The sequence below is a fragment of the Nuphar pumila genome, chromosome 1 (genome assembly GCF_984573655.1).
Source record: "Nuphar pumila chromosome 1, dmNupPumi1.hap1.1, whole genome shotgun sequence".
Taxonomy (NCBI): Eukaryota; Viridiplantae; Streptophyta; class Magnoliopsida; order Nymphaeales; family Nymphaeaceae; genus Nuphar; species Nuphar pumila.
The window spans coordinates 72,836,019-72,850,658 of NC_143249.1; positions in this window are offsets into that span (position 1 = coordinate 72,836,019).

Consider the following 14,640-nt stretch of genomic DNA (forward strand, 5'->3'; position numbering starts at 1 on the left):
TTTGCAACTACGGTGGAAGAAAATGATGCAAGGAAGGTGTGGCAGAAGGTGGCTGCCAATCGATTTGCAGACATGCTGCACACTATGAAGACTGCAGCAAAAAAAGCATCTGGCGTAGTAGATGATCCATTACTGTGGAAGGGCCATGGTCCTATTACTATCAGGAGAGATTACTGGGATGAAATGTGCGATATGTGGGCGGGAGATGCATTTAAAAATCGCTCTGCGAAGGCTTCACAAAATCGATCGAAGATGCCCGAAGCCCATCTACACACAGGTGGATCTAAGACATTTGGGAGCCACCTAAAGAAAATGGTAACTCATCAATATATAATATTAATTTTATAAGTATTGTTGCAAATTTGTGTACTAAATCTTTTGTCATTTAACTTCGCAGGAAGCAGAAAAAGGAGGCAGTGTACCATATAAGGATGTGTTTGTAGAAACACATAAACGGAAGACCACGGGAGTCTTCGTATCAGAGAAGGCGAGAACGACAACGGTATGTATTAATTCTATTAATAATCATTGCAATATATATGCAAGTCATCATAATGTTATCATTAATTATTAATGAATACTTTAAACATTATTTTGTAGGAGGCATATGAGCAACAAATGGTAGAGCGATATGGCGAAGACGCTACTCAGCATCCATCATTTGATCCTACAGCATGGGTGACTGCAGCAGGTGAACCCAAAAAAGGTCGCGTGTTCGGGTTTGGGAGTAATATGAACACTTCACCAGTTATTGGTTCTTCCAGTTACGGCTCACCAACTTCTTGCGCCGACATAAGCTCCAAGCAGCCGACTATTCTTTCTGGTGATGATGTACGCAAGATCATTAATGAATCACTGAATAACTACTTCCAATACACCGTCGCCCCCTTTCTCCGAAATGAGATCAAGGCCGCTGTTCAGGATAGGGGATCTTCGATTCCAGGTCCCTCTCAGGTATAATCACATATATAGTTTTTTTGACTGTCTTAAAGCACATCTGAGCATGGTAGAATCACATATAGAGTTTTTCTAGATGCCTTAGAACACATATGAACATGCTATAATCACATATTCAATTTTTTTACTGCCTTAGCACACATATGAGCATGATAGAATCACATATATATATATATATATATATATATTTAACTTTTTGTCTGTCTTAGAGCACATATGAGCATGATAGAATCACATATAAAGTTTTTTTGATTGCATTAGAACACATAAGCATGCTATAATCACATATTCAGTTTTTTTACTGCCTAAGAACACATATGAGCATATTATAATCACATATTCTGTTTTTTGACTGCCTTAGCACACATATGAACATGCTATAATAACATATAGAGTTTTTTAACTGCCTTAGAACACATATGAACATGTTATATATCATTTATGATAGAATCACATATAAAATTTTTGGCTTTGCCTGCCTTAGAGCACATATGAGCATGCTATATTCACATATTCAATTTTTTTACTGCCTTAGCACACATACGAGCATGATCGAATCACATATATAGTTTTTTGCCTGCCTTAAAGCACATCTGAGCATGGTAGAATCACATATAGAGTTTTTTTATATGCCTTAGAACACATATGAACATGCTATAATCACATATTCATTTTTTTGACTGCCTTAGCACACATATGAGCATGATAGAATCACATATAGAGTTTTTTTATTGCCTTAGATCACACATGAGCACATGATAGAATCACATATAGTGTGTAATTTATTTCATTATATTTTGTTTATCAATACTGACTGTTCTTTTCTTGTGTAGGCTGCTAGCGATAATCAGGGTAGTGGAGCTGAAGGGACAGATAAAGACAATGAACAAGAAGACGCACAAAATCTTGGCGATGATTAGAGGACTGTGTTGAAGAAGTTCTATTTTTTTTATTTTTCCTAATTGTAATTGTTGAATTGTAAATAATTAAACTTCTTAGTTTTAAGGTGGAACGATTAATTATTATAGATACTTGTTATATGAATTTTTTTGTGTGGTTTGTTTTTTATTTACAGGAAATATAAATTGTACAGGAAATATAAATTGTACAGTTCTCGGTAATTAATTTTTAAATAAATTTTTTTTTATTTTTTTTCGTTTTTGCGACGGATTAGCGACGGATGATTCCGTCGCTATTCATATTAATCTAGCGACGGCTTAGCGACGGAATTAAATCCGTCGCCACGCCGTGGACGCCGTTTAGTACCGGCGGATTGGCGACGGAATATAGCGCTCGTTATTCCGTCGCAATTAGCGACGGACTTGGCGACGGAATTATTCCGTCGCCAGTTAGCGTCAAAATATTCGCGACGTAAGCATACTGTCGCCGCGTTGTCGCTAATCTGTCGCTAACATGGTTAGCGACGGATTAGCGACAGAATGTGGTCGTCGCTAATCTACTGCTTTGTTGTAGTGTCGTGTGGGTTTAAGAGAAGTGAAAGAGGATATATATATATATATATATATATATATATATATATATATATATATATATATATATATATATATATATATATATATATATATATAGAGAGAGAGAGAGAGAGAGAGAGAGAGAGAGAGAGTAGCTCTATTGGTAGTTGTCCTCTCTTTGTGTTGAAAGAGGTTCTCTTTTGGTTATAGATTTGTAGGTAGGCAAACTAGATGCACCAGTGTGACTTTGAGAGATTATTAATAAATTTTTTTTTTGAGATAAAATAAAAAATGGCTACAATTATTAATAAAAATCTATTTCATATGGACAAATCAAACTATTTGCTGCTGTCAGGGCTGGGCTAGGACTGGGCTACAAAAACGGATAAAAATCTATTTCATATGGAATCAGGGCTGGGCTAGCTAGGACTGGGCTTTTAATTTTTTTTTTAACTGGGCCGGGAGGCGGGACTGGGCTACAGCCCAGTTCTGCCCCCCCCTAGCTCCGCCTATGCATCGATATAAAGTGATATCAGAGTTGTGGGTTTGAAAGATCTTTGAGATGATGAGTGTTCAGTTTGAGGTGGAGCAATTTGATGGCAAATTAAATTGTGGCTTATGGCATAGAATGTTTTTTATTAAATTTATTATGGCTTGCATAAAGTGTTAGCCAGAACACCCAGTAAACCGACTATAGGTAAAAAGAACAAAACAATGAAAGGTGTGAAGTTCAAGGGTTTCCTGAACTTGTTCATGTTAAGAGTTAGATTGTAATATATGGCTTTGTAATATATATATATATATATATATATATATATATATATATATATATATATATATATATATATATATATATATATACAAAGGGTTTCCTGAAAGGTATTATGGCTTCCCTCTATATATTGTAACTATTACAAAGGCGTACGGGTGTGTTTGTAGCTTTCGGAGGTCGATAAGGCAGGGTGGTACCAACTGGGGATCCTTTTGTGTGGCAGGAGCAGTTAGTGCATATCACCTTGTGTTGGGACGTTGCAAGTTCGAATCCCTATGGTATAGTTTTGTAACTGGTAGCGGTCTGCTTAACCCCAGCTTTCTCTGTCTAACAAAAAAAAGTAGTCAAGGTTAGGTAACGTCTATTATTCCAGCTCAATGGAACCATCGGAAACCATGTAGCTATATTATTAGGGACCAGATTCAAGTGCAAGATCATAATATAGTTTTGCTATATAAATTTCAAATTTCAACCAAGCTTGTATATATGTTCTTCATTGAGTACTTATGCAAAAAAGAGGATAAATGGTTACATCGTTCCATGCTTTCACTATTTCAGACAAAATGGGATTGAAACTCCTTTTAAAACACAATAGAACTTTGGAAAAAGAAAGAAAAAAAAAACAAATGAAACTTCGTCTTTTTCAAAACATTGGCAAAAATAAAACGTATTCTTTTGAGAGAAATGTTTAGAACACGACATCTATATTTAAAAAAAAAAAAACTCAATTATGGATCTATTTGGATCGGATCTTGAGTTTGGATGCACAATGATTCTTGAATTTGAATCTCATATATAGTTTCTATATCCTAACCTGTTTTTCCAAGGAAAATCTCACATATAAGTCCGTTTTTTTACCCCCATTTTTATAAATACAAAACCAAATCAAATCCGTATCTATTGTTTTGCCGATTTCTTTGCAACTCTTTTTTTGTGCCCTTTTTTTCAGCCATCCTTTTGAATGCGAAACCTTTCAAATAACATATTATTGTATTTAACTATTTTTTGACATTTCACGTGTTGCTATGGTTTGAAGTAACAAAATTCAAGAGTGTCTGTTATTTAGAGACAAAATAGTATATGAAGGTTTAATTACTTTTCTGAGGTCTTAAAAGTCTCTCTCTCTCTCTCTCTCTTATACCCAATAGTATAGACCAATATTGTCAGCATCGGTGCGTATTGGCAGAAAATCGATAGGATTCACCCTTAAATTGGTTATTTTTAATAAATATAAAAAAAATACTTAAAAATATTTTTTATATTATTTTAATAGCTTTAACATGTGTCACATTTTAATTGACAAGTAATATTTTTTGGCCAATTCATAACGATTCACTTGAGTACCCATATCGGCAGATTCACCTGAATAGTTGGCCGGACGATACGCGCGGCCCGATACTGACAACATTGGTCTAGAGTATAGACAGTGTAGTACGGAAATTGACTGCTTAAATAATAGGAAAAAAAAGATCCGTTTAGAGGCATGCTGAACACAGGTCAGAGTATGGCGATTCAAACAACAAGCTTCACTGGACGGACCATCTCGATCACATCTACAGTGGTATGAACTATGAAGTGAGTGTACCCGTTTATTCTCATTGGCTCACAACAGTGTATATGAAAAGTTTCACTTGGAGCCCATCTTTTTCGTGATATTCCGAAAAGCGACTCATTTTGATGAAAAGTCATTTAAGGGGCTGTCTTTTCACTGAAACTGTCAAACATGAGTCTGCGGGTTGTATATGACAAAATTACTAAACTGCCCTATACTGCATAATAAAACAGGCTTAAAACATCACTTTTCAAACCAAAGGCTAAAATCGATATTTTTCACATGGATCTTATAACATTCAAATTAACTTCAGGTCTTCATCTGACTAATTTTACTGGAAAATTGGGTTCTGAAACGTCTTTTCAAGAAGCAATGGCCACTGTTTCGAATATCAAGCAAAAGGTGTATCCAAATGAAATATTTCCTAAATAATAACGCCATGTTCTTCTTTCTTTAAACTGTTCAGGGTTAGACAGGAAAAGTGCACGAACGCAATCAAACAAGAAACAGTAATAACAATCTAATTAAGGATAATCAACAACATCTTTTCTCCTCCATCTATTTCCTAGATTGCTTACAAATAGTAAAATTTCCAAAGTATGAATATAAAAAAATATAAATATAAATATAAAAAATACTTAAAATTACATTTTAAATATTATTTTAATGTCTTTAACATGTGTCACGTTCTGATTGACATGTAATATTTTTTAAATTATTTTTTGACCGATTCAGAACGATTGGCTTGAGTATCAGTACCGGCAATCGTTGGCCAAACGGTCGATACCGATAATGACAACATTGGATCATCAAACTCACAAATATCGCTGATATCTTGAAAATATCACCAAAATAAGACAGTTATCAACATTCTAAAAAAACAAACAACATTATCATTTTAATAAAAAATTGCAATAAATTCATGATATTTACATTTATATTAGCAATATCTTCAGAAATTAAAAAAATGGGTACCTAATATCATTTCGTACTTTTGTTCATAATTCTTTCATTTGTTTATTTTGGCTTATGTTTGCCGATAACAGGCAAAAAAATGCAGTCTGTCAAGTTTTTACGACAATTTAGCTTGATATTAGTTTTTTGTTCCAAACTATTGTCACTAAGCAGGTGACCACCAGAGAGAGAGAGAGAGAGAGTCAGTCCAAGGTTGGCCTCCAAAGGAAGAGACCGATGGAAGTGACTGGCTTTTACGTCGGTGCCTGCTGTTTGTTGGCACGTTCCTTTGGTTGGCCGACCACCACCGTCCTCACGCGAGGGCGTGGACCAATTACACAGGCCCGAGTGGGACACACGTGAACCCCACATGCTCCTGGATCATGACACCCCCACTCACTTTGATGGGTGCATCTCACACTAGTGGCCTGTGCGTGTTGGGATGAAAGCTTTTTTCTCTTTTTGGTTGCTATCCACCACTTTGTATGCATCAATTTCATAGAGCACCGATATTGTGGAGAGCACATCCCTTTTATTTTTTCAACAAACTCCATGATATTCCATCAAAGCATACACATCACTAGTTGACTAACACAACTCAATGCCTTTCAAGCCCTTACACACCACATGCTTATGAGAATATTAGATATATACTTCATGAGTGCTTATAGTTACCTAAATTATATATATATATATATAACCTTCATCCAGTACCTTGTTGAAAACTAAAGGATTCCGAAAGGGATGTCACTCATGGATTTCGAACTTGTGACATCCAGTCAACTTGGTGACATTCACAAGTCGCCCTTATCAGATGAGGGGAGCCCTTGTGAGTAGTTTCGACTGACCTTGCTCCAGCCTGCAAGACAGGTTCTTTTTGTCAAAGAATTATGAGTGAGTCCCTTCAAGAAAGACCCATGAATAGGACACATCTGAATCTGAAGGTAAATTAATAGGGCATTATGTAGAACCTATATATGTGACAAATATCGACGATATTCTGAAACTATCACAAAAAAATACGATATTATGGCAGAGATTTTAAATTGTTTAGTAGATCACAATATATAGAAAAATGGGTAGATCATGAAAAAACAGATTGATCAATGGATCTGGTTAATGGGCCCCCCAAATCCAAATCCCTAAGAAAAATGAGAACATCCAAATATCACAAGAATACACACTTTGTTCCATCAACTTTAACATAAAGCTTTTTACCTGATAAGGATATGGAACTGATATGTTCCGGATCATACCTGGAACTTAGTCCAAACAAAATAACAAATATTAATGATACTTTGAACATATCCCGTTATTTCGAAGGCCAATACATTTTGGAAAATCAATGCTGATATTTTCTAAATCAATGATTTAATTGTGCCTCGAGTGGCATAGAGCATGGTCCATGTGCTCAACTCATCCGGTACCCAATCTGTTCACCGACTCGACTGATCAACCACTCGTGAGCTCATCCACTATTGCCGCACTTACACACACGTGCGACGCCTCCTGCCTTCGGATTCTTAACCTTTTTGTTGGTATATATGCTTTTCAAACGAGGAGAAAAATAAAAAAATCCAGAGAGAGAGAGTAGGTACCTCTCATGTGGGAGTTTTGGGCCACTCAACCTCGCCGGACGGTGGTTTCTCGTCGCCGGAATACGGCACCCCAAGGATGGCAGATCCATGCATAAGCTTTCTTTAGGATCTTCTCCTAATATATTAGAGGCAAGCATCTCCTCACCCGGTTTACTCAAATTAGGAGGCATTGATTCTTAGAAGGAAGCAGGAATCATATCCCTACCACTCGTGGCCCATCTTTTTATTTTCTCGTAACGAGAGAGAGAGAGAGAGAGAGAGAGAGAGAGAGAGAGAGAGAGAGAGAGAGAGAGAGAGAGAGAGAGAGAGAGAGATGATCAAGGCAGGCTCGCTGCTGAGCACCAACATGAGGTAAAGGCGGTTTTCCGACGAGCGAATTCCGCTTGGAAGGTATTCCGTCGGAGCAATTTGGCGTTTGGGGTCTTGCATGGATGGTGGACGCAGCAACTGATTCATGTAATACCACTGGGTCTGCTGCTTTCCCTGTAGTAAGGTGGTTTTCAGGCAAAGGGAGTTGACCATAGCTGGTATTTCGTTGCTGGGGTTTTGCATGGTTGGTGGACTAAAAAACTGGGTCGATCGTGGGGACCACAGTCAGGACTGCTCTCTTTTCCCCTAAAGCGGTTTTCCGGTGCCCGAATTCAAAAGCTTTTATGGCAAGTGGTGAGGTTTCAGGGTAACAGGTATTTGTGTTTTTGCCACAACTAGAAGAGGCTTGAAAGGTATAACCGTTTCCTCTTTTTACCTTTTTCTTTGTTGTGTATTTTAATATTTTGTTTCTCTATAGTCCTTGCTTGATACTTGGTAGTCGCTACTTGTAAGATTTTTTTTTCCTTTTTTTTATTTTTTTTTCAAATCTCCGTTTCTCATACAAATCTCGGTCTTATTGTGTGTTGGGCCGGGTACCACGGCATGGACATCCCAAAGGAAGTGGCATTCATCATGCACATTTTCTTGTTGGAGACATGGATATGCCATCATATGCATAGTAACATATATCATCGACATTTTGAAAAAATCTTGAATTTAACATGATATTATAAACAACGACTATTTTTTTGTTAGGAGATGATAATTTTTAAAAAACACCTATTTTGAAAATTATGTTGTTACTGTTAACACATAACACATTCATATATATATATATATATATATATATATATATATATATATATATATATATAGAGAGAGAGAGAGAGAGAGAGAGAGCCGAAAGTAATTCAACATTACCACTCATGAAGATCAACAAAATGTTGAACCCATGAACTGAACAAGAACAAAAGCCAAAACAAAAGAAAGCACAAGAGAAAAGAACATTAGACAGATAAAATGGGCTCACGCCATAGCCGCGTGCCCAGATTGCGACAAATGATAGTTAGCATCAGTAGGAGGGAGTGGAAGATCACTAAGATGCATACGCAAGATCGCATAAACATCTACCAAAATTTTATGCACCAGGTTTTGAATGTTAACTCGAATATGACGAAAATGAGCATCGTTACGCGCCATCCAAACAAACCACCAAGAGGTAAGCAACCACGTCCGCCAGATGAACCTCCACCTCTTGCTGCGCCTAATACAAACCGGCCCCAAGATCAGATCTAGCGCAAAGGACTCCTCCTTAACAAATACTTCCGGATGCCTCCAGGTCCTACTAAAGATTTCCATAAATATTGGGCAAGACCAGAACAAGTGAAACGTAGACTCTTCTGCAGCTTGACAAAGCACGCACCAACTCGGGAGTTGAATGCCCCACTTCTTTAAATTACTGTGGGTCTGGATCCTATCGTGCAAAATTAACCAAGCCAGGACTCGCGAACGGGGGGAAGGACCCTTCGCCCAAAGCACATCCTCGGGCAACCAATCAGCCCCTGGCGGTAGCAACGATCTATAGACTTTTTTGGTGAGAAACTCTCCGCTTGGTACCAACGCCCACTGCAACCACTGACCAAAATTTTCGGAGACCTCAAAATGGTCTCTAAAGCAGGCTAAAGCCCTCAACCACGATTTACGCAAGTGCGAGAGCGCCAAACCTCGGGTTCCCAGACGAACCGGAATAAGAGTTGGATCCCCATATTTAGCAAGAAGAAAACTAGCACAAGGGTTATCCGGTTGGTGGGCCAACCAACATTGCTTGGCGACAAGAACAATGCTTCGCAGTCTGGGCACCGGGATACCTAAACCACCCATATGCCGAGGTAGAACCACAGAACGCCAACCAATCAAGTGACGCTTACCTGTGAGTTTACACCCAGACCAAAGAAAGCCTGCCAGCAAGCGCGCCAGCTGCTTCTCTACTCCCACATGCATCACAAACAGAGACATGAAAAATTCTGGAATAGTTGAAAGAACATGTCTGACTAAGGTTAGACGTCCAGCGCTAGAGAGATAAGACGACTGCCACGAAAGCAATTTGCGCTTCACTTTTTGAAGCGTCGGAGCCCAAGCCGCAGAAGATAGAGGCTTCACTTGTAACGACAAGCCAAGGTACATAATAGGCAAGTCAGAAGTAGTGCAATTAAAAATTCTCTTTCCAGCTGCAAGCATATTGGCACTAACATTGAACATGGTAATAGAGCATTTGGTCTCATTTAGAGAAAGTCCAGACATTGAGAGAAAGAACTGAATGATAAGCTTGAACCTGAGCATCTGTTGAACATTTGCACGACCAAAAATGATCATATCATCAGCATAAGTAAGAATATGACCCGGGAAGTCGGAAACCTGCAAAGGATCAATGAAACCTGATACAACAGCCCGCTTTAGCAAGACCACAAGACCCTCAGCAACTGCATTGAACAACAAAGGTGATAGGGGGCACCCTTGCCGCAGACCCCTTCCTAGCTTGAACCGGTCTCCTCTAATACCATTGATATTTAACATGGCCTGGGCATTTGAGACCAGCTCTCTTACCCAACCAGAAAAACGACGACCAATACCGAAATTTGCTAACATTTGAAATAAGAATGGCCAATGCACAGAGTCAAAAGCTTTATGAAAGTCTAATTTAAGGACAAAGTAAGGTTGACCGCTATGCTGCAAGGAATGGACCACCTCGGACGCCATGATGAACGAGTGCTGGACCCTCTTATTACGGATAAAGGCGAACTGAGAGTCTGAAAAAATCTGGTTAGCCACCGATTTCAACCTATTCGCCAAAACTTTGGCAAACATCTGATAGAGAGCACTCATAACTGAGATAGGTCAGAATCGAGAAATATCATTGGCCTCATCATCTTTCGGAATGAGCAAAATAATAGCGACATGCAAATGATAAGGCAGTTTGGAGTTACGATGAAACTCATCGAACATACTCACCACGTCTGATTTAACACAGTCCCAAAAGATTCTAAAAAAGTCGACATGAAACCCGTCAATGCCAGGCGCTTTCCAACCAGACAGATCCTTAATGGCCGAAAAAATTTCATCTTCAGAGAACCTTCTTTGCATATATCTGGCTTGCTCAAGCTGAATTGAGCCAACTAGGAAATTACCAAAGACACCCTCCGCAGTTAACGAAGCAGAATATAAGTCCTTAAAGTATAGCGAGACTGCCAGATTAACGTGCTGATTGAGATAAGAGACCCCCTCAATGGAGATAGAAGGAACAACCTTCCTCCTATAATGATGGGAAGCATATGAGTGAAAAAATTTAGTGTTGCCATCACCAGCCGCAAGTCATTTCACCCTAGACCTTTGCTTCCAACGAATTTCCTCTTTGATCCTCCAGTTTTTCAAGAGCATGGTTAATTCTAAGGACCTGGCCTGAAGATTGAGAAGTTGCAAATCAGAAAGAGAGTCAGGAGAAGACATAGACTGATACAACTCAGAAATCTCTTGATCCCATGCGGCTATTTGCTGAAATTTCTCCACCTTACGACTATGAAGCCAAGCTTTGATATCCTTAGCTAGACGAGAAAGCTTATTTTGAACACGTAGCGCGGCCCAATGCACATCAACAGTTTTGTTCCAAGAATTAGTAACAACCGTGAGAAAATCTGGCTCCTGAAGCCACCATTCTTCAAACGCAAAGCTCCTAGTGGGTTGAAAGCCATCTCCCCAATGAGTGATGATCTGCCCATGATCCGAGATAGAGGGAGCAAATAACATACACTTAACGTCGGGAATGAGGTCCAATAAATTAGGTGTGACAAAGACCCTATCAAGGACCCTACAACACGGACGGGACCGCATATTCGACCAAGAGAAGCGCTCCCCGGTTAAAGGAATAGGGTAGAGAAAATGACGGTGAACAAAGTCTTGGAAACCTCGCATAGAGGGATTGGGAATTACGAGGTTATTAGAGTCATGGATAGATAACAAACAATTGAAATCCCCCATAAGAAGGTGACAATCCGCGTTGGAAACGACAACCCTATCCAAATCATCCCAAAAAGCGGGCCTCATGGCGGCGAGATTAGGACCATAAACAACAGAAACCACTACTCTTCTATCAACTGCCTGCAAATTGAAAGCAACCGACAAAGAGAAAAGACCCACATCCAGCTGCGATAAATTTAAAGACTGTTTTCCCAAGATAAGGATACCGCCTGCATGATTTACCGCTGGCTTATAGAAATAGTCAGCTCCCTGCCAGATGCTAGAAACGACCACGAGCGAGATGACCTCCATTTTAGTTTCACATAAAGCAAGAAGGTCGGGCTTTTGCTCCCTAACCCAATTAGCCAGAAACAGGCGTTTAGTGGGACAATTTAAGCCCCTAACATTCCAACAAACAGTCCTCATGGAACAAAATCTGGAAAAACCCGTGGTTGGTGGCACCGAGATGACCTTCTTGGGGACCTAGCATCGGTAGCCGAAACAATTAACGAAGGCCTCCTTCTTCTTCGCTGACCACCAACACTGACAGACGACCTCAAGTGACCATCGAAAATGTCCAACTGCTCACAAACTGCTCCACCAGAGTTGCAGAGAGAGTCCCCAATAATCGCAGAAATATCTGAAATCGTAGAATCCATATCAACAGCTATCGCTTGCAGCTGTGAAGATGAGAGAGAGATATCCAACAACTTAGCTGCATCGACAACTGTGACACCCAGGGGTTGTGGAATAGGATGCTGCTGACCCTGTGCTGGACTAATGAAGGAGACCGCGTCTGGCGGAATACCAAAAGATTTGGTAGAAGAAAAAACCTCAGAGACATAATGCGATACAGGGAAAGGACGAGGAACCGAGGAGCCAAGCACCATGCATCTGATTGCCATGTTGGTTCTAACATTAAACGCCATAAGATTGATAACCGGATAGTCATAGCGTCTGGAGGGAAAAATAATAAGGGACGATAGCAAATTCGTCCTTTGTCCATCACGCGCAAGCCTGCCCAACCGCGCCTCCAAGCTGAAATGGCAATTGGTACAAAGAGAAGTAGATACCAGGCCCCGAGCTTGAGAAAAAGCTGACGACTGAACTCCATTAGAGAAAGCATTGCTATCATGGTCAAATATTTGTGGGCTCACCCTAGACAAAGCTCGTGATGACGAGGATGGCAAAAAATTTCTCTGCTTCCCACGAGCATACCTACCCAACCGCGCCATCAGTCCGCCACGAGAATTAGCGCTAAAAGAATCAGACGTCGAGCTCTGAGCATTATAAATAGTGAGCAGCAAATCTCCAAGAGATGAAGCATTGATGGCAGACCCAAAATTTTTGGGGCCCACCCCTGGCAGAACTTGCAAAGGTTGGGAGATGCCATCAAAAGCTGGCGAAGAGTCTAACATAGATGGAGCAATAGACGGAAAAGATAGCCCAAAGTGCTGTGGCTCGACTAGGACCCAGATAGACCCAATCTTGACAGCATTGAATGAAATCGCCGGGTTGTGGAGATTGCCAATCTGCACCCATGGCGAGAAGCATAATTTTTGGGAAGGCCGTTCAGGATTCCGATTTGCCGGATGATGCACCACCCCAGAAAAATCTTTAGAGACTAGATTCATCCCCGATGAATGAGAATGAGAGGGGTTAGATCGTCTTCGCTTCCAGACTGGGTGCCGACGAGAGAGAAAAGATAAGCCACACTTATGACAATCACAACGTTTATGGAAATTCAAAGAAAACAATTAGCACACCACCAATCCCCCGGCCTGGCACGACTCAACTGAGATCTATAACGAATAGCGTGGAAGGAGCTTTGCCAAGTAGATGAGACCTGCTTCCATCCTCGATCAGCAACCCATTCTGGAAGCTCACGAATGAAGAAAGGAGAAACAAGCAAAGCCTTAACAGAGCACGCTTCGAGAGGCTCCCGCCTAATAGCTCGCAGGAAAAACCTAATGTCTGAAATACGAAGAGAGCCCACATCTAGGCATGATCGGAGGGACTCCGAAAGCTTAGAGAAGAACCAACGATTGAGTCTGAAAGGCAAGACGACATCCAATCCCCATCGGCGAAGCACAAAAGCTGCACCCCAGTCGTTCACTGCTTCCTTGATGAAATGTAGGGCTCGCTGGTTGACCCTCAATGGGAGATCGGGAGCAAGTCCCCAAAAACGGCTAGACGAGGGGCGCATAACCGAAAGACGAAAGGCACCGATGAAGGAGCCTACGAAACTCTGAAAAAGGAAATAAACAAGATAGAGGCACACCTGCGAGGGTCGGGGGCTCCGGTGGTGATCGGCACGACCAACCAACGCAGCACAAGAAAGGGCAACCTCCGTTCGAGCCTGCAGCGTTCGACGAAACTGGAAAACCACCGGAGGCAAACGTCGGCGGTTCCTGGGCTCAGAATGGCAGCATCGGCCTTCCCTTCGGCACCGGAGGGAAGAGAGAAAAATGAAACTGTGGCTCCCACGGGTTATGCAGCAATAGGCACCGCGCTGCTCGCCAAACCCAAAACTGGAGGAAGGCTGAAGCGGCTGGATGTGCGGCTACACGGCTCAAGCAAACACGAGCTCCCACCGAGAGGATCGACTTGGGATTGAGAAGAAAAGGAAAACAGTGGGGTCGCCGAAATGGAGGCAGTGGTGGTGCATCGTCAGTGGAAAAAAAAAATCAGGGGAAGAACAAGACATCGTGAGCCGAGGGAGGCAGCTCAGGCATGGTGGATGTCGGGCGACGCCGAGTTGGTGTCAGCAACAAACAGAAAATGGAGCGGAGATGGGGTTGTCGGCTGGTGGCTGCTGCTCAGGGAGAGAGATGCCGAACGACAAGAGAGACCGGTCGCCGGCTGAACCAGAGGGGAGGAGGGAGAATGACCGTCTAATGGGGGGCGGAGGGTGGTGCCCTAACGAGAAGAAGAAAATACTCCTTCAGGCTTCGAGCATGTCATTGATGCCGGAAAACGATAGCTGAGTGTGGAGGATGGTGGGGGATGGACCTC